Here is a 12,699-nt window from a genome sequence, read left to right on the forward strand (position 1 = left end):
GCCCCATTGTACCCTGAAACACAGAATGCTCCATTGTGCCGCCACACACAGCAGAATGCCCCATTGTGCCCCCACATACAGCAGAATGCCTCATTGTGCCGACACACACAGCAGAATGCCCAATTGTGCCCCCACACACAGCAGAATGCCCAATTGTGCCGACACACAACAGAATACCCCATTGTGCCCCAACACAGCAGAATGCCCCATTGTGCCCTCCCACACAGCAAATGCCCCATTGTGCCCCCCCACACACACCAGAATGCCCCATTTTGCCCCCACACAAAGCAAAACGCCCCATTGTGCCCCAACACACAGCAGAGTGCCCCATTGTACCCCCCTACACACAGCAGAACAACCCATTGTGCCCTGAAACACAGCAGAATGCCCCATTGTGTTGCCACACACAGCAGAATGTCCCATTGTACCCTGAAACACAGAATGCTCCATTGTGCCGCCACACACATCAGAATGCTCAATTGTGCCTCCACACACAGCAGAATGCCCCATTGTGCCCTGAAAAGACAGCAGAATGCTCCATTGTGCCGCCACACACAGCAGAATGCCCCATTGTGCCCCCACATACAGCAGAATGCCTCATTGTGCCGACACACACAGCAGAATGCCCAATTGTGCCCCCACACACAGCAGAATGCCCAATTGTGCCGACACACAACAGAATACCCCATTGTGCCCCAACACAGCAGGCTGCCCATTGTGCCCTCCCACACAGCAAATGCCCCATTGTGCCCCACACACAGCAGAATGCCCCATTGTGCCCCCCCACACACACCAGAATACCCCATTGTGCCCCCCCCACACACCAGAATGCCCCAGTTTGCCCCCACACAAAGCAAAACGCCCCATTGTGCCCCAACACACAGCAGAGTGCCCCATTGTACCCCCCCCCACACACAGCAGAACAACCCATTGTGCCCTGAAACACAGCCGAATGCCCCATTGTGTTGCCACACACAGCAGAATGTCCCATTGTACCCTGAAACACAGAATGCTCCATTGTGCTGCCACACACATCAGAATGCCCAATTGTGCCTCCACACACATCAGAATGCCCAATTGTGCCTCCACACACAGCAGAATACCCCATTGTGCCCCCACACACAGCAGAATGCCCCAATCTGCCGCCACACACAGCAGAATGCCCCCATTGTGCCGCCACACACAGCAGAATGCCCCATTGTACCCCCACATACAGCAGAATGCCTCATTGTGCCGACACACACAGCAGAATGCCCCATTGTGCCCCCACACACAGCAGAATGCCCCATTGTGTCGACACACAACAGAATACCCCATCGTGCCCCCACACAGCAGGATGCCCATTGTGCCCCCACACACAGCAGAATGCCCCATTGTTCCGCCACACACACACACAGCAGAATGCCCCATTGTGCCTGCACGCACATCATAATGCCCTATTGTGCCCCCACACACAGCAGGATGCGCATTGTGCCCCCACACACAGCAGAATACCCCATTTTGCTGCCACACACAGCAGGATACCCCGTGGTACCCTGAGAAACAGCATAATGCCCATTGTGCCCTGAAAAACAGCAAAATGCCCCATTGTGCCGCAACACACAGCAGAATGCCGCATTGTGCCCCAAGACACAGCAGAATATCCCATTGAGGCGCCACACACAGCAGAATGCCCCATTGTGTCCCCACACACAGCAAATTCCCCATTGTGCCCCCACATCAAATGCCCTATTATGCCCCCACACACAGCAGAATGCCCTATTGTGCCCCCACACACATCAAATGCCCCATTGTGCCCCACACACACAGCAGAATGCCCCATTGCATCCACACACACAGCAGAATGCCCCATTGTGCCCCCACAACAGAAACAATGTTGCATCGCTGCCATAGACTTGTATTGGGCCTCAATACAACTCAATGGGAATGAGGAAGCAGTTTATAGCTGTACACAACAGTCTGACAGAGCTAAACTAGACAGTCAAAAGTTCACTGTGCCTGGTTTTTCCCTCCGATACTCAGCTCTGCATATTTCCCTTATAACAGCAGTGGAAAATTGCTATCTTTTCAGTGCACAGGTTGGAAATTCCCAAAGTCTCTTAGTAAGAACTGGCTATTGTAGGAAGGCGCAAGGGTCCGTCATTGACGGAAGGTATGTGTCACCGAGGTTCTTGGCCTTCATGAGGTAAGAGCCAGTAGTTTTGAGTGTCTGCGGCAGCTAGTACTGACTGACACTGCTGTTAGTATGGCTGTAAAGCAGATCCGGGCCGGCTCTTACTGGGGGTAGCCAAAGTGCTGGGTGGGTGGCTGCTCCCCACATTCCAGGCCGGGTCTTTACTGGCCTATATTAAACCCGGCCAGCAGTCTCAGCTGGGTGTGGTTTTCTCCTCTCTGACAGGGGAGCGCTGTCAGTCTCTGTGTGTTTGGGAACTGAGGACTTTCCTGGAAGTGAAAGAAGCCACATCTCACTGAGAGACGCCTGCTGGGAAACAGGCCCTAAAGCCTGCTGTGGACTGCGGGTGGAAAAACTGCTGACCAGGTGAAGGCTTTTGTTCTGTGAACTTTTTATGGTGTGAACAAACACCAAGACTGCAAACCGTTACTCTTTGTTTTTCCTTATGTGTGAATAAAACACCAAACTATTTAAGTTAAAGACTTTGTGGTTGCCTCTGTACTGCCTCCGCTAGCCTGTCTACCAGAGCAAAACCCCACAATTGATGTCGGATGCCGGCAAATGCAGTGAGGCAGGCCTGAAGGCCAAAAAGTTTCTTTTGTTTTCCCGGGCACAAGTGCATGTCCTATATTAAGCCGGCAAGGTTACGACCCATGTCCCCTGACAAAATGGAGGCGGTCGTGAAGGCTAACCGCACGGCTTTTAACAAATAACAAGGCGTTAGCGCTTATTTCATTAGTAATCTGCATGGCCCTTTTGTCCATGCGGTGGCCCCTACATGTGACAGCACTCATTCACTGGGTGCCCTCTGGTTTCCTCTTTCTCGTTCTATCTTGTCTAGGTGGCCACTTTCAGAGCTCTCAAATCGAAGACATCACACCCCCAAAAGAGGATATCATACCTAGGACAGTGGTGTATGATACTACAACACACATCATCATTTAGAACACTTGAATATAATGTCCACCATAATATAAAATGCCGTTATATAGTATTCACCATCATATAGAATGCCGTTATATATTATCCATCATCATATAGAATGGCACTTTAACTACTGCGCATGCGCCGGCGCGCAACCAGTTGCAATGTGGCGTTTGCCGGCGCATGCGCAGTAGTTAAAGCGATGCCATGCCCACAATGGGCATCACAGTGCGCATGCTCCAGCCCGTCGAGGCAGTGCACAGGCGCGGGATCTCGACCGGACCAAAGGATGACGCAAGGGAATAGGAGGGCGGGCATAGACAGAGGCTGGGGCAAGGAAACAATGAAAAAAGGCAGAGCAGCCTGGGCTCCAACACAGTGAACGCCGCCCGTGGGCACTTGCGAGTGCTCATTTGCATATGAATAAAAGTTCGTTTTTCCAGCTTCTGTGAGTGTAAAGACAAAGGTTCCATTATATTCATGTATAGGTGTGCTATAGGACAATGTAAGCGCTGTATATGGCCATATGGAGGTGACAGAGTCCCTTTAAAAGATAAAAGTAAGCGGTTGGCAAGAACCATCATTGCAGACTGGACCTGGAAAAGAACCTGTGAAGAGTCTTGGTTATTCATAAATTCCTGCTCTCCTGCCCACCTGCTGGTGATTGACAGGCTTTTACCTAGTTCCCTTTCTCTCTAGGAGAGAACTGTCAATCATCAGCAGATGGACGGGGAGAGCAGGAGATTATGAATAACTATGACTCTTCTCTGGTAGATTTGACTCTTTTCAAGGCCTTCGTGGCAGGCGCAGCACTATGAAGTGACTTTTGCGCTGTGGCGTTAGAAGAATTTTGGTATCTCTGACTTTTAGTCTAACCAGACTGTCTATTACTGTGTAATTCCTCTAGCGCCATTCTATGGAAACAGTAGGTTTAAAGAGCACACCAAATGCTTGAAATAACTTCTTTATTAACTTCAACTTTTCTTGAAATAACACTGCCGCCTCCGCAGCAGATAGTCCATGTACATAACACGTGTTGAAAAGATATCACAAAATGGCAGTATGCATAAGATGGTGGTTCAACTGTTCAATCTTGTCATTCAACATAAAATGGTGGATATATTTCTCTGAGTATCTGTACTCTCACTTTCTCTGAGTATCTGTACTCTCACTTTAAGGTATTTAAGCACTTTATGATCTCTCTGAGAGGTATATCTGAGGTCTAACTAATAGTTCAGCTTGCTCAACTTGGTTTGCGGTTTTTGCAATTGTATTAGCAATTGGTGGAACTGTACGTACCAAAAAGACAAGGTGGCATTAGCAGGAGGTGCTCAAACCCACATGCAGTTATGCATGTATATACAGGGGAGCAAATCCTGCACTTGTGGCCCGTTGCTAATGGCGATCCCCAGCAAAATGCATACGGTGGAGGATGCCCGCGGCGAACCACAAGTACCACAATAGACATCTCACACAAGGTAACAAGTGCGGATGTCATAATCAATATAAAAATATAACAAAACAATAACAAATACAGGTGCACTCTGCAGTCTCACTAAACCCTCAAACTGATTTTAAAATTGAGAGATTAGTCAACATGTCCTACGGTGTAGAACATGTCTAAGCCCGGGCACCACGTCAAGGTTTCTCAAGTAGCCCGAGACCTAACGCTCTCCTACCTGAGCCGTATGGGCGATACCAGGAGCCAGTGGGCAAATTACAGGAGCATGAGGTCCGACTCACAGATAACTCACCAGTTACCTCCAGCATGTAACCATGCTTGCAATGGGAGGAGGGAGGAGTCCCACTCAAGACTGACTGATATGGCCCAGGCCTCACAGGTGCACCTAAATGTGGCCTGTAGATGGAAAACAGGCACATTTAAATTGGAGTTTATACACCTCCAGGAATCTATATATACAAACCAAAAAGACAAGGTGGCATTAGCAGGAGGTGCTCAAACCCACATGCAGTCGTGCATATATATAGGGGAGCAAATCCTTCACTTGTGGCCCGTTGCTAATGGCGATCCCCAGCAAAATTAATACGGTGGAGGATGCCCGCGGCGAACCACAAGTACCACAATAGACATCTCACACAAGGTAACAAGTGCGGATGTCATAATCAATATAAAAATATAACAAAACAATAACAAATACAGGTGCACTCTGCAGTCTCACTAAACCCTCAAACTGATTTTAAAATTGAGAGATTAGTCAACATGTCCTACGGTGTAGAACATGTCTAAGCCCGGGCACCACGTCAAGGTTTCTCAAGTAGCCCGAGACCTAACGCTCTCCTACCTGAGACGTATGGGCGATACCAGGAGCCAGTGGGCAAATTACAGGAGCATGAGGTCCGACTCACAGATAACTCACCAGTTACCTCCAGCATGTAACCATGCTTGCAATGGGAGGAGGGAGGAGTCCCACTCAAGACTGACTGATATGGCCCAGGCCTCACAGGTGCACCTAAATGTGGCCTGTAGATGGAAAACAGGCACATTTAAATTGGAGTTTATACACCTCCAGGAATCTATATATACAAACCAAAAAGACAAGGTGGCATTAGCAGGAGGTGCTCAAACCCACATGCAGTCGTGCATATATATAGGGGAGCAAATCCTTCACTTGTGGCCCGTTGCTAATGGCGATCCCCAGCAAAATTAATACGGTGGAGGATGCCCGCGGCGAACCACAAGTACCACAATAGACATCTCACACAAGGTAACAAGTGCGGATGTCATAATCAATATAAAAATATAAAAAACAATAACAAATACAGGTGCACTCTGCAGTCTCACTAAACCCTCAAACTGATGTTAAAATTGAGAGATTAGTCAACATGTCCTACGGTGTAGAACATGTGTAGAACGGTGTAGAACATGTGGAACTGTACGTTAACACATATATATCTAGTTCAGTATACAGTTCTAAACACAATAACTACCTATTTTGGCCTCTTGTTCCCATAAAAATCAGCTCTCAGTGGAGTGAATGTCTCTTCATCTCCTGTCTCTGATGAATAATGATTCCAGCAGCTGGCAGCTGTGAGGCTGGCTGTGATTGGTGAAAACTCTTGCTATATGAGAAGCTATCTGTGATTAGTCTAGACTTCTGCCCAGCAACAACAGATTAACACTATGCTTTCTGTTGTTTCTACTGTGTCACTGAGTTTACCTTACATTACAAAATGAATCTTAAAGGCATATTATCTTTTTCTGCTTCTGTGAACACAAAATATAACAGTAATATGACATCCAAAACATGATGTCACAGTAAATAACTCTGCTTGTGTCTTTAGCACATAAATGTAGGAACTGTATTAAGGCTATTAGCAGGTTTAGCTGTATACACATATAAGGCATATTAGCAAACTAGGACAAGTCCCAGCTGGCCAGCTACAGGCCTGGGCTGCGATGATTATGATGCTGGTTCTCAGCAACCACTTACTTTCAGCTCATCAGTGACACACTGCTGAAATCAGAATTTCTGTCACTATTTTATGCTGCCTTCTAGGTCAGCATAAGGCCTCATGCACACGGCCGTTGTTTTGGTCCGCATCCAAGCCGCCGTTTTGGTGGCTCGGATGCGGACCCATTCATTTCAATGGAGCTGCAAAAGATGCGGACAGCACCCTGTGTGCTGTCCGCATCCGTGGCTCCGTTCTGCGGCACCGCAAAAAAAATATAACATGTCCTATTCTTTTCCGCGATTTGCGGACAAGAATAGGCATTTATATTGCCGGTGCCCGTTCCGCAAATTGCGGAAGGCAACACGGGGACCTTCCGTTTTTTTGCGGATCCTCGGTTTGCGGACCGCAAAAAACGGCACGGTCATGTGCATGAGGCCTAAAGCTGATAACAGGTTCCCTGTAAATATACAGCAAATTTCAAACTTGCAATATGTAGTGCAAATACGAACATAACTGAACAACATCAGTGTTTCGGCTTTTTGTGTGGCATGATTAAACTTTCTTGCACATCAGACAAGGTTTTTCGCCAGGAACACAAGTTTGTCCACAGTCTCAGGCTTCAATGCAGATCGGTGGCATGTTACTATGTTGCCACTGGTGCTGAATGCCCTTTCAGAGGGGGCACTCATGGCAGGAATGCCAAGGTATTTCTTGGCTAGGCTTGCCACCCTGAAAAATTAGCCTGGTGCAGCCTCCACCACACCAGTGGGTCAGCTTCTCCTTCTACATCCAGTGCCTGCAGGTAACTCTTAGGCCCCTTTCACACGGTTATAAGAGAAAATAATAGCATTCTTAACACAGAATGCTTACTAAAATGTGGCTTGAGGGGTTAAAAAATAAAAAATAAATTAACTCACCTCATGCGCTTGTTCGCGCAGCCAACATCGTCTTCTTTCTTCTTCTTTCAGGACCTGCCAAAGGACCTCGGATGACGTCAGCGCAGGTCCTGCTGAATGAAGATTGAAGATGGATAAAATCTACAGAACACCTAACCCAAACCCAAACTTCAGTGAAGAAGTTTGGGTCTGGGTACCACAATCAGTTTTTTCTCACGCGCGTGCCAAACGCATGGCACTCGCGTGGAAAAAACTGAGCAACGCAACACAATCGCAGTCAAAACTGACTGAAATTGCGTACGCACTCACACAATTTTCCCTGATCGCAGACGCAACGCATCCGGACCTAATCCGGACATGCTCGTCTGCAAGGGGCCTTAAGCTAACTTTCAATTGCTCCTCCGTCAGTGAAGGCAGCTGGGCCAGGTTGAGCGGATGCATTTTTGAAGAGGCTGCCCAGACTTCATTTACTCCTCTTGGGTTCTCTCTGGGCTTCTCCATCAGCTCCTGTGCCTGTGTGGGATGGTGGTGACTTTGGCGGACATAGCTTGCGTCACTTGCAGTGCCTGAATTTCTGCTGCTGCTTTTGTCAAGATGTCTTTCACACTTCTCTCTAAGGACAAAACTGGAAGATCTTATTAGCCCAATACCCCCGCATAATGTTGAACTAGTCTAGGACTAAAACGTTTACCTACCGATGCGAGGTGGAGCCTGTGGTCGAAGCACTGCAGTCTTGTCCAGCCGTTCATTTCCACTGCTTTCACGATATTTGCGCCATTGTCGGGGGTTATGCAGACTTGTAACTCTTCTTTAAGTCCCCATGACTCCAGCTCTTCCTTTAATCCCTGAGATATCAGTCCACTCGTATGATCCTCGGGGAAATAAGCTGTCTGTAGGCATCTGCTGCACAACTTCCACTTGTCATAGATGAAGGGGACTGTGAGACTAATGTAAGGCTCCATTGTGCGACTGGACCACAAGTCCGTAGTAGTTGCATAGTGTTTTGTCCTCCGGAGTTCTTTCTTCACTTGCTCGCGGACTTTGTCATACAGTTTGGCTAAAGTGTTTGCGGCTAAGTACCTCGTAACGTGGATCGAGTGTCTTAATCGTGTTCTGAAAGCCGTTTTTCTCCCCTGTAAGAAACGGCACCATGTCCGTGCGCAGGTACAGGGTAATGGCATTTGTAACATCAATCCACCGCCGATTTCTTTTGTCATACGGAATGCCTTTAGAAAATGCTTTTAAAATAATAATCTGGTGGACAGGGGCAGGGCCAACTTTTTGGTTTTCTACTTGACTGACTGGGCGTTTGTGGAGGGCGCAGTTTTTGGCTATCTTCCAATTCCAAAGCGTGCTTCGTTTTGAGGTGATAAAACTAATTAGTTGTATTCCCTGTCTCCGCTATTATTCTCGCCCGGCATAGTTTGCAGATTATATTTTTCTGCTCAACATCTGACTCCTTAAACCCAAACCAGGTCCACATGACCGACATCGCACCGATCTTCTTCATGAGCACCTCCTCCTCCTCCTCCCCACGTGTAAGCTCCTCCATGCTTGCGAGTTGACCAAAACAGGCACAGCTTGATGACATCAGGGCTGCAGGAAACGATTATTTTAGCAATTGAGTATTTATCGAGTACTCTAATGAGAAAAACCTTCTTAAACTAACGTGTTGCTAATTGCATTATGAAAACAATATTTTTATTTATCAGCCCCATGCCATTGCCATCATCCATGTCCCCCAGCCAGCGCCATCAGCCCCATGCCATAGCCATCCCCCCCCCATACCTGCTGGTAGATTCGGGCCCCTGCTAATATACTTACCTTTACGCTGGGTTCACACCTGAGCGTTTTACAGCGCATTCAAACGCGCTGTAAAACGCTCAACACATGAAAACCAATGCTTCCCTATGGCCCTGGTTCACACTTGAGCGTTTTACAGCGCGTTTGAACGTGCTGTAAAACGCCCTACGCTCAAAAAAGTTCTTGAGCTTCTTTGGGGCGTTTTGTCGCGCGTTCCCTTAGGCTGGGTTCACACCTGAGCGTTTTACAGCGCGTTCCTACGCGCTGTAAAACGCACAACAGGCAAGAACCAATGATTCCCTATGGGAATGGTTCTCACCTGGGCGTTTTACAGCGCGTACGATCGTGCTGTAAAACGCCCGACGCTCAAACAAGTGCTTGAGCTTTTTTTTGGGCGTTTGTCGCGCGTTCCCGCACATAGAAATTCGGGAACGCGCGACAATGTGTGAACGCCAGTCTCTGTATGCGCGATTGTAAACGCCCGTACAATCGCGCATACAGAGCGCTCGTTTCAGAACGCTCAGGTCTGAACCCAGCGTTACATAGACTTTCGGGAACGCGCGACAGTGGGCGTTCGCTTGTCTCTGTATGCGCGATTGTAAACGCCGGTACAATCGCGCATACAGAGTGCTCCTTTCAGAAGGCTCAGGTGTGAACCCAGGGTTATTGCAGGGTTTGCAGCTGGCTGATGGAGTCCGCAGGAGACGGACCGCGTCTTCTTCCCAGCATGCACTGGGAGGGACTTGACGTCACACACAGCGTCGGCCAGTGCCGTCACTACCGCTCCGTGGTCATCTATCGTGATAGGGCGATATAGCTAATATCTATATCGTTCCCCGAATTTATGGCGATAATATCGTATATCGTTTATATTGCCCACCCCTAGTATCCACTATCATCATATAGAATGCCCTTATATAGTATCCATCATATAGAATGCCCTTATATAGTATCCATCATCAGAGACCCTCTGTCCTCTGCCAGTGGTCCACAGTAGGGGGCAGTGCAGAGAGGAGAGTTTTGAAGGGATGTTCCTGATATTCTCACCATTCTACCTCTCTGTACAATGGATATTTCACCGCTATACCGTCTATTGATCACACGCAAAGTTATGTGAGCGTGATATAACAGCGCCAGCATTGTTTACGCCAGTCACAGAGCGGCATGTCTGTCCGGCGCTAGTGACTGAGCACAGGAGCCAGCCTGTGGCTGCAGACAGCGCAATGCTACTGACTCAGTCCTCCCAGATCTCCGTCCAGGCCTTGCACCGGACAAAGGACAGGAATCCAGGAAGCCGGACTGTCCAGCCTAAGGGTCCGTTCAAACGTCCGTAAGTGTTTTGCGTTCTGCAAATTGCTCCGCCAATCCTGCGAAGGATGAAACGTCTATTTGTGGAGCTTTTTATCAGTTCACCTCAATGAAAACTCTATTAAGCCTTCTTCATCACACACATTTATTTTTCAGAGTTTTAAAGGCATTTTCATATAGTTTCTTGGGTGTCTGTTTACCACTGACTAAGCGGGCCCCTAGGGTCCCATTACACTGACAGCGTATACTATGTGGTGTACCTTTTATTTATTATGGCATACGTTTTAGGGGTCTATTTAAGAAATGTGCTGGGAGCTTTCCCCATGTATATGGTAAATGTACGCAATAAACGCTTGTAAAAGACGCCGTAAATTAAAAAAAAAAATTACAAGCATTTTCTGAGACAGGTTTTATTTTGTTACATTTGTAACCTGCATTTTTTTCTTCTGGACTATTTTAAGCCCTGATTGGAAGATCACCAGAGCGTACAGTGTTTTGAAAAAAAGCCATTGACCCTAAAAAATGTCACTAAAATGCTAAAAAAACAACATGCATTGTATGGGTTGTGCTTTATATTTCGCTACAGGCTTTAATGAAACATTTGCCCCAAAAAAAGCAACACAAAAAATAGGTAAAAAAGCAACAACTTTATCTGTGAAACCAGCCGAAGAACGTTTTCTTAGAACCGTGAGACATGAATATGGAAAGGCATCCCCCAAACCTTTCCTTCGCATTTGAGAATGCACTTTCTGTTTTAGGTCCAGTGTTTGAAGGTCTATGATTAATGGAAAAAGCCCAAAAATGCCTCTCCTACAGTGTGCTGCACCGTGTCCCCCACCGGGGCCGGGAAGGCTAAAAAGAGCAGCAGAAGGCATTTGCCCATAGTAACCAGAGTCTAGCTTCCATGTATAAAGGAAGTCATTGGTTGTTATGAGCAACTAAAAAAGGCAAAAATGCACTGATTGGAAACTTCTCTCTGCATCTTGAAAGATCATTTTTCCACATCTAATTTTTCTTTCACATCAAATGACAGATTGTCAGATGGACAACTGTATGTCATGGTCTGAGAACATGGTCTGAGAAGACGGTCTGAGAACACGGTCTGAGAACATAGTCTGAGTCCACGGTCTGAGAACACGGTCTGAGAACACGGTCTGAGAAGACGGTCTGAGAAGACGGTCTGAGAACATAGTCTGAGAAGACGGTCTGAGAACACGGTCTGAGAACATAGTCTGAGAACATAGTCTGAGAACACGGTCTGAGAACACGGTCTGAGAACACGGTCTGAGAACACGGTCTGAGAACATAGTCTGAGAACACGGTCTGAGAACATAGTCTGAGAACACGGTCTGAGAACATAGTCTGAGAACACGGTCTGAGAACATAGTCTGAGAACATAGTCTGAGAACACGGTCTGAGAACATAGTCTGAGAACACGGTCTGAGAACATAGTCTGAGAACACGGTCTGAGAACATGGTCTGAGAACATAGTCTGAGAACACGGTCTGAGAACATAGTCTGAGAACATAGTCTGAGAACACGGTCTGAGAACACGGTCTGAGAACACGGTCTGAGAACATAGTCTGAGAACACGGTCTGAGAACATAGTCTGAGAACACGGTCTGAGAACATAGTCTGAGAACACGGTCTGAGAACATAGTCTGAGAACACGGTCTGAGAACACGGTCTGAGAACACGGTCTGAGAACATGGTCTGAGAACATAGTCTGAGAACACGGTCTGAGAACATAGTCTGAGAACACGGTCTGAGAACATAGTCTGAGAACACGGTCTGAGAACACGGTCTGAGAACACGGTCTGAGAACACGGTCTGAGAACATGGTCTGAGAACATAGTCTGAGAACATAGTCTGAGAACATGGTCTGAGAACACGGTCTGAGAACACGGTCTGAGAACATAGTCTGAGTCCACGGTCTGAGTCCACGTCTGAGAACACGGCCTGAGTCCTTGGTCTGGTATTATCTATTACATATTTCTAGTGGGACTTCACTGTAACAAAAAAGTAACAAAAGAAAGATAGATAATAGATATATAGATCAATAGACGGATAGATGCAATAGATAGATGGATAGATAGATAATATATAGATAGATAATAGATAGATACAGTAGATAGATATCCAAAAAGCAAATAATGAGGCCGCACTCCGATATCAGTGAAG

The sequence above is a fragment of the Bufo gargarizans genome, chromosome 1, assembly GCF_014858855.1.
Source record: "Bufo gargarizans isolate SCDJY-AF-19 chromosome 1, ASM1485885v1, whole genome shotgun sequence".
Taxonomy (NCBI): Eukaryota; Metazoa; Chordata; class Amphibia; order Anura; family Bufonidae; genus Bufo; species Bufo gargarizans.